Raw genomic sequence first — 7245 nt, 5'->3', positions numbered from 1 at the left:
AAAAACCCTCTACTGAGAACCCTTTCGAGGATGATGTTCTCATCCCCTTACAATTTTTTCCCTTTCAGGATATGGATGCAGAAGTCACAAAGAGCTTATCTAATTATTGTCGTGATGTTTGTATTGCTTTAGTTATTGTTTATTGTACCCTCGCCTTTATCTTGATATATTCTGTAAGAGGGATAGGAATTGTATTGGTTAATGCTTGTAATGTTATTTATATATATATATATATATGGATGTATTCTTTATGAGTTTTTGTAAGTTGTATGGTATCTATGGATGTACTTTGTCGAACGAAAGTATTTTTGGGAGCAATTTTGTGGTTTAAAGTTTTAAATAGGCTCATATTTTAGTATTAAATAATATAAGTGTCGTCGTAATGTCTGAGCTATCAGAGTCGCGCAGCCGGAAGCGTGTGCTTTGGTAGTTAGGGTGTTACATTATGGTAGCAGAGCGGTCTTTCCTGTAGAGCCTGAGGAATGGACCGACTATGCTTCAGTTGCATGCTCTGAGTGTTTGTCATGTATTAGGTCTTGTCGAATGACGAGAATTAGAGCTTTATGCACATGACGATCTATTGATTAACGCTGTTAGTCTTGCATTGCATAATTCTTGGTATTATGTTTGGCTTGCTTGATACTAGTGAATTATGTATATGAAAGCACTGATGGGTTATCATAGATGATATACGAGTTTCGGGTAAAGCGAATCGCGGGTTTTGGGAACGTTGGAAACTATTTCTCGAGGCTATTCAGTTGTGTGTCTTGAATTCTATTCTAGTTGACCTGTTCTTTCATGTCCTAACTTGAAGTTCTCATTTGCTACTCCTCTTGAAAAGTAGTTTGATGTTCCACTCTATTCCTCTATTCATATGTATTCTTGTTTGATCCTAAGTGCATATGCTTGTTTGAAATCCTTGTTGTATCTGGCTTTCTCTATTTGAGTTCTTCTTGATTCACGTGTTTTTTGATACAGCTTTGAACTTATCTTATTGCGTTGTACATTTTAACTCCGGATTCCGAGCCCATTCTTAGAGAACTTGTTGATTCAGTTTTTCTCTTATTTAACAGTGATCACAGCCAATTTTGAGATTTTTATAAAAATTGCTGTTGAATAGATACATACTTGTCTATATATGAAACCTTGAAGATTTCTTATACAGTTTAATAACTATTTATTCCTAATATCTTGCCTGTACTTTTACTGTTTTACGGAACTGCATTTACTTTAAATTACAATTTAACTTTCTAGTAATTTTACTATAGTTCCAATGCACATCTTCATTTGATTATGTATTTGGATATTTTTCAAAATTTTGAAAAGAGGATTTACCACTTTTGTCTCGGTTGAGTTTCGTTTGATAAGCTTTATTTAACATATTTTGAACTGAGTTTGATTTAGCATGCTATATGGTTATGCCATTGCTGTTCTTTTGAAAATGTTGGACTCATAACTTTCTCCTTATGAACGGACTAAAGTTTCTCTTAAGCCTTCTATCTCTACGGACGCCATACTTGACTTTGTCTTTAACTAATCTTTTGCACCTTGTGAACATTACCATTGGTTTTGGTTCTCCTTCTCTTGTAAATTTCATCCTTATGTGAGTCAGTTTGATTCGTTTTAAATTAGTGCATTGTTTATCTTCTCATTGTCTCTAACAGAGTTTTAGTCAAAGATTTATTCTTGAGAAGTTACTAATGATTGAGTTGTCTTTTCCTGTGATTTTTGTATCCTTTTGAATCAATTGAAAGCTGGTTTGATGTCCCACGCCTAGTGGATCTTGTTTTAACTATTTTGATTTAAGATTCTTTCTTTTATGGCTTGACTCCTTTTAAGTACATTCTAATCTCCCTGAATATCCTTCTGAGATGGTGATTTCAAGAACACTTGTGAGTCTTGTTTTTGAACTTTTAAGGAAGTTTTGAATTCTCTTTGAAGAAACACTAAACGGAATTTATTTTTTCTGTTGCTTGATTGAGATTGAAACCATTGTTCAATTTTGACGAAGTTAATTTTTAAGTTGGCATGCGTTATTTTAAATGAAGTTTTTGAAAAGTTTCCTTGTTTAGTGGAAAACCGGTTCATTTGTAACGCACCACTTGTTTCCTTTACCAATTTACACGCAAACTTTTACCTCGGATTTTCTCTTCCAAGTAGAGTTTAACTTTCTCTTTCGTCCTTGCTAAGACTTTCATACACGCTTGTTTGAATATGAACTTTGGGAGTTTTCGAACAAGCATTTGATTTCTCTCCTGAGTTTTGTGAATTACTTTTGGTTAAGATTGTGCACTTAACTAACTTTCTAAAATATTTGATGAAAATATTTTAGCTCTTAGCCAAGCCGGTGTGCATCTTGTTTTTAAAACTCTACATAATCTACTTCGGCGTGAAATTGAACTAGAGCAAAGCCACGTTTATGCTTTTGTTACTCTCTTGAAGGATATTTGTTGCTTAACTTTTCTTTTAGACTGCGAGGTGATTTTCCTGCATGTTTTCGATTCTTTTATGAACAATGTACTCGGAAGTGTTTTTAATCGTGCTCTTGAAGTTCTGTGAGCTTTGTCTTGGGTTTGAGAGATTCTTCTCTATAAACTTCATACTTCTTCGACTCAGCTTAAATTTGTTTCAAACTAATGCGCTGATCCTTCTCCTTGTTGATCCTATTGGATTTATTTGATTCAAGGATTATCTTTGAGGTTATCAATTGAATTGTGTCTAGAAAACTTCATTACTTGAGTATCCTTGGTTATCTGGGATTGGATATATTCTCTCAAATCTATTATTGCTATCCTTGACATTTGACTCTCCGTTCTAAATCTTGTATCCTTCTGAGTAGACTCGAGAATTGTTTTGATATCACGTGCGACTTGTAGACGTATACGTAACGCGATGCATTAGTTCTTTAAGACGTGATATGTGTATATAGAAGGTGAAGCGGTAGGTGTGTAACGTTATGATGAGTTGTGGGTGTTTTGTCCCTTGCAAACGAGCTTGCGGGTGTTAGGCTTATGATTGGCTATGAGGTTGAAAAGTGCTTGACGGAGTTGGAAAGTTGAAGCCTTGAGGTTGATATGAGATTAGTGTGCGGATGTTAAGCACATCGTCTTAACCCCATCATGTTTTATAGCCTTCGATGCCTTGCTTTACTATTACATGTTTGAACTATGTCATCTTTGCTTTGTGAACGCCTATCTTGATTTGCACCCTATTTTGGCACCTCAAGTTTTTGTGAGGCATTGAGATCATATGACATTGTGCATTGAGCCTGTCTTATAACGTTTGCTTTACAATCACACTCCTGCCTTTGTATCTTTATGCATACGACCATCCAAGTATTTGAAAACAGTATATATGTTTATATGTTGAGATATTTTTCCTTCTTCCTTAAATGTGTTCAAGGGTGAACTATTATGAGATTTCTTTCGATTTGTATCAATTTTTGAGGACGAAAATTTTTATAAGGTGGGTAGAATGTAAGACCCAGAACCTTTGAAAAGTCTTTTTATGATCAAGACCCTAAAAATCCTAACCCGTTACCGTTTCCCATCAGAAGCTGCAGTAGCAGTCGCAAGCCCCTTTCTCCCCCCAAAAACGAAAAGCACACACACAAAACAGGGGAGGAGAACTTCTGAGAGAGCTTAGGAAAAGAGAGGGGGCTTCACCCACGCCGCCATCGTCCTCACTGCAACTCACCACGAGCCGCCGATCGCGCTCCAGTTCAGCCCGCCACCGCCGCACCATCGGTGCCGTCGAGCTCGTGAGCGTGGAGGAGGCACAGCGCCGCTGGTTTCGTCGGGTTTCCGCCGTCGAACCCGTCCCTACCACCGATGCTGACCACATGCATAGAGAGAGAGGGTGCGCGAAAAAGGAGCCGCCGCGGGGTTGCTGTCGCCGCTGCGAGGCTGAGCTCGCCGTTATTGAGGGTCACTGCCTTCTTCCACCATCACCGAAGATCCATCACCGGAGCTACTGGGCTCGCCGTATGCTACTGTTGTGTCGCCGGAACTGTCTTGGGATTTTGCCACTCATTCAGATTCTGCTCTGTTTTAGGTTAGTGCTGTTGCTATTGTTTTGGCTGCCAGAAAACCTCGATGCCGCCACCTCTGCTGCCGAAAACAGCCGTTGAGTCTTCTATGATGGTAAGCTCTAACCCTGCTTCAACTTCTTTACCTGTTAATTTCTCCATGGGCCATGATAGTTGTTGCTAAAGCTGGTTGTGTCAGGAGTTTACCACGAGTTGCCGTCGTTCTGGTCACCGGCTGTGAAGTTGGTGTTGCCGGAATCCACCACTGGTGCAGCCGCTACTTGGTTCCCTCGAGCTCGGTAAGCGTTTTGTTTGGAAGAGCTCTTTAATCGCTGTTTTATTATCATAACTGACATTTTGCGACGTTAATTGCTATACGATTGAGTTTCGGTTGTTGTATGTTGCGATTAGAGTTGTTGAGACTGTTGCGAAAGTGGCACCAAGGTTTTGGTTGCCGGGATTTCGATTGTTGATTTCAGGTTGAGGCGGAAAAGACTCTGTGACGCGTTTGGGCTATGGTTTTGCGTTGAGGTAGGGGCGCTTTCCGAAAACTATAGTTAATTGTTGGAATTATTACATATGGATACTGATGTGAGATATTGTGTATTTGGTGATTGTAATTGCCCTATGTATTTTTTGATTGACTCGGATGATTATGGATGTTGGTTTGGCTGAATTGTTGTGCGGCTTTGTGAAATGTAATGTTTTGAAGTTGATTCTTTAAAAAATTTGAAATCTAAGCTTAATCCGTTGAGGATTGGTTTGAATTGAGTCAATTATTTTGATGATGTGAAAAGTCGATTATACTTTTGAATTCAGCCTGGATTACTTTAATTGACTTGGATTTGGGACAAATGCTTTGTTACTGAGCCGTTTCTTTAAAGATTTGGAAATGAGTTAAATTGGTTGATGTTGATTTGATTTTGAAATGATTTCCTTGAGATATGCCAATGAGGCGACTGTTGGATTTAGCTTGAATTGGAATTGATTTTTTTGGATTTTTGGACTGTTGAAAGGGATTGAGGAACGGTTTAGTTAGGACCCGAACCGGATGGCAAAGTCCAAGTTTTAGGGGAGATGCTGCCGAAATTTCTATAGAATCCGAGTCCTTATTTGAAATGTTATTTGGAGAATTTTGAGTTTAATGCCTTTCCTATTTATTTCGAGGATTGTGAAATTATGGCTTCTTTTATTACCTTTACTTAGAACAATTAAGAAAGCAATAAAGTTACGCTTTGAAAGAATTGTTGAAAAGAGAATCATGATTTCTCTTTATTTTCCAAGAAGAACATTATGTCTTTGGGTACAAGTCATTCGAAAGAGAATTTTTCTTTGAGGCTGTTTTAAAAAGGTGAAAATGGGTTTATGTTTTTCTCTATTAAACATAAAGATTATCCCTTGGAAGAGTTTTCGTGATTTTAAAAGGAATTGGATTTCGATTGATGAGCCTCATTATTTTGACGTTTTAAATAAGATTCAAAGTATCTTTTAAACTCTAGTTTAACACAATGAAAATGATTCTCTTGGTAGTTTGAAACGCTTTAGATTTAGTTGTGGAATTGAAGCCGGTTTTGTTAAGTAAAGGAAATGGCTTTGAAAGGAGTAATTGATTTCATGACTCGGTTTGGCTTAGATCCTATTTTATTACTCAAAGCAGAAAGCTAAGGTTTTAATGATTTTAAGTTAATTTGGAAAAATGAGCTATGATATTCTCCCCTAAAGACTTGGGACTCTGCCGAGAAACTTTTGTTATAAAATCCCATTGATGGATGGGTGATTTTGAATACTTTGAAATAAATCCTTAACTTGCCATACTTTGAGTAAATTTGGCTTATGAGCCTGAGATGATTTGAGAAATGAGATCTTTAAAGTAAATCCTTAACTTGTCATGGTTTTGGAAGTTTTGGAAAGAGAATACCGAGAGTGGCTTTGTTTTAAACAAGGAACTCACTTTGAGTAAATTTGGCTTATGAGCCTGAGATGATTTGAGAAATGAGATCTTTAAAGCCAAAGCTGAAAAGAGTTGAAATTTGATTTCAAAGTGAAATGGCTTGAGAAAAGTGATTTGTGGCTTAAATGCCGGTTTTATGAATTTGATGATGTTGAATGGTTGAAGTGCTGTTTTGTTATGAGCCGGAATGGCTGTGTATGATTATGAATATTGGCTGGTTCTGGATTGAACCGTGAGCCGAAATGGCTGTGTATGATATTGATTTATGGCTGATTACCGAACGAGTTATGGGCCGTATGGCTAACTATGAATTATGAATTTAAGCCGGATGGCTGAGATGGATGTTGATCCATGGCCGGGACTGAATGAATATATGCTTGAGATACCTGGGTAGTAGCAATAGTTATGGTTTGTCCCACTTGCTCCAGGTCAGGGACTGTGATGCCTGGGTAGTAGCGGTAGTAGTGGTGATTCCACTCGCTCCAGGTTGAGCTTTTAAACACCCGCCTGGGTAGTAGCCGCAGTAGTGATTATTCCACTGGCTCTGGGTTGAGCGGGTAGTAGCAATGGGGTTGTAGCTCAAACCTACTTGCTCCCCGATGGGTGTTTCTGTCCATGGTTAGCTACCAGGACGTGTCGGGTTGGCTATATAACCGACAGATGATATCATCAGCCACTAGGGACAGGCATGCATCATATGTATCTATGTGACATTGTTTGGGTGTGCATATTGTACTTGGTTTTCCTATGTGATTAACTGCTAATTGTTCTACTTGCTGTAATTATTTGTTTGTGCTTGAACTTCCTATCTGTGTTTGCAACTGGGACTCTGTTGGACTGTGGTGATTAGTTGATGGTTGGATTGTTTGGGCCTAGGGCCGTGGTTAGAATGAGATGAACCGATGGTTGATTTCGGTTTTGTGTTTCTGGTTTGGAATAAAATATGAAAGGCTATTTTGTTTTAGCATAGATAAACTGTTTTGAAAGGCTTTTAAGTTTTTGAGAATTGAATGGTTCCTCTTTCAGAAAAGATTTTCGACTTTACTTTTATTGTAAACCGTTGTTTTTGAAAAGAGGCATAAGACGGTTATTAATCACTAGTACGGTTTATCTTCACGTATCCTATTACAGTAATTCCTAAAAACCCTCTACTGAGAACCCTTTCGAGGATGATGTTCTCACCCCCTACATTTTTCCCCTTTCAGGATATGGCGCAGAAGTCACGAAGAGTTTATTTAGTTGTTGTTGAAATGCTCTGTATTGCTTC

The 7245-nt window shown here is 38.1% G+C and overlaps 1 long non-coding RNA gene across 1 annotated transcript; it reads left to right on the top strand.

The window, feature by feature from the left end:
• Positions 4005-4470, top strand: LOC110271053. Its single transcript, XR_002361070.1, has 3 exons — positions 4005-4142; positions 4227-4326; positions 4439-4470. It is a non-coding gene; the product is annotated as an uncharacterized LOC110271053 (long non-coding RNA).

Source organism: Arachis ipaensis, chromosome B04 (assembly GCF_000816755.2).
Source record: "Arachis ipaensis cultivar K30076 chromosome B04, Araip1.1, whole genome shotgun sequence".
In the NCBI taxonomy this organism is placed as follows: Eukaryota; Viridiplantae; Streptophyta; class Magnoliopsida; order Fabales; family Fabaceae; genus Arachis; species Arachis ipaensis.
Note: the sequence above shows the minus strand (reverse complement) of the source record. Positions and strands in the feature narration are given on the sequence as shown.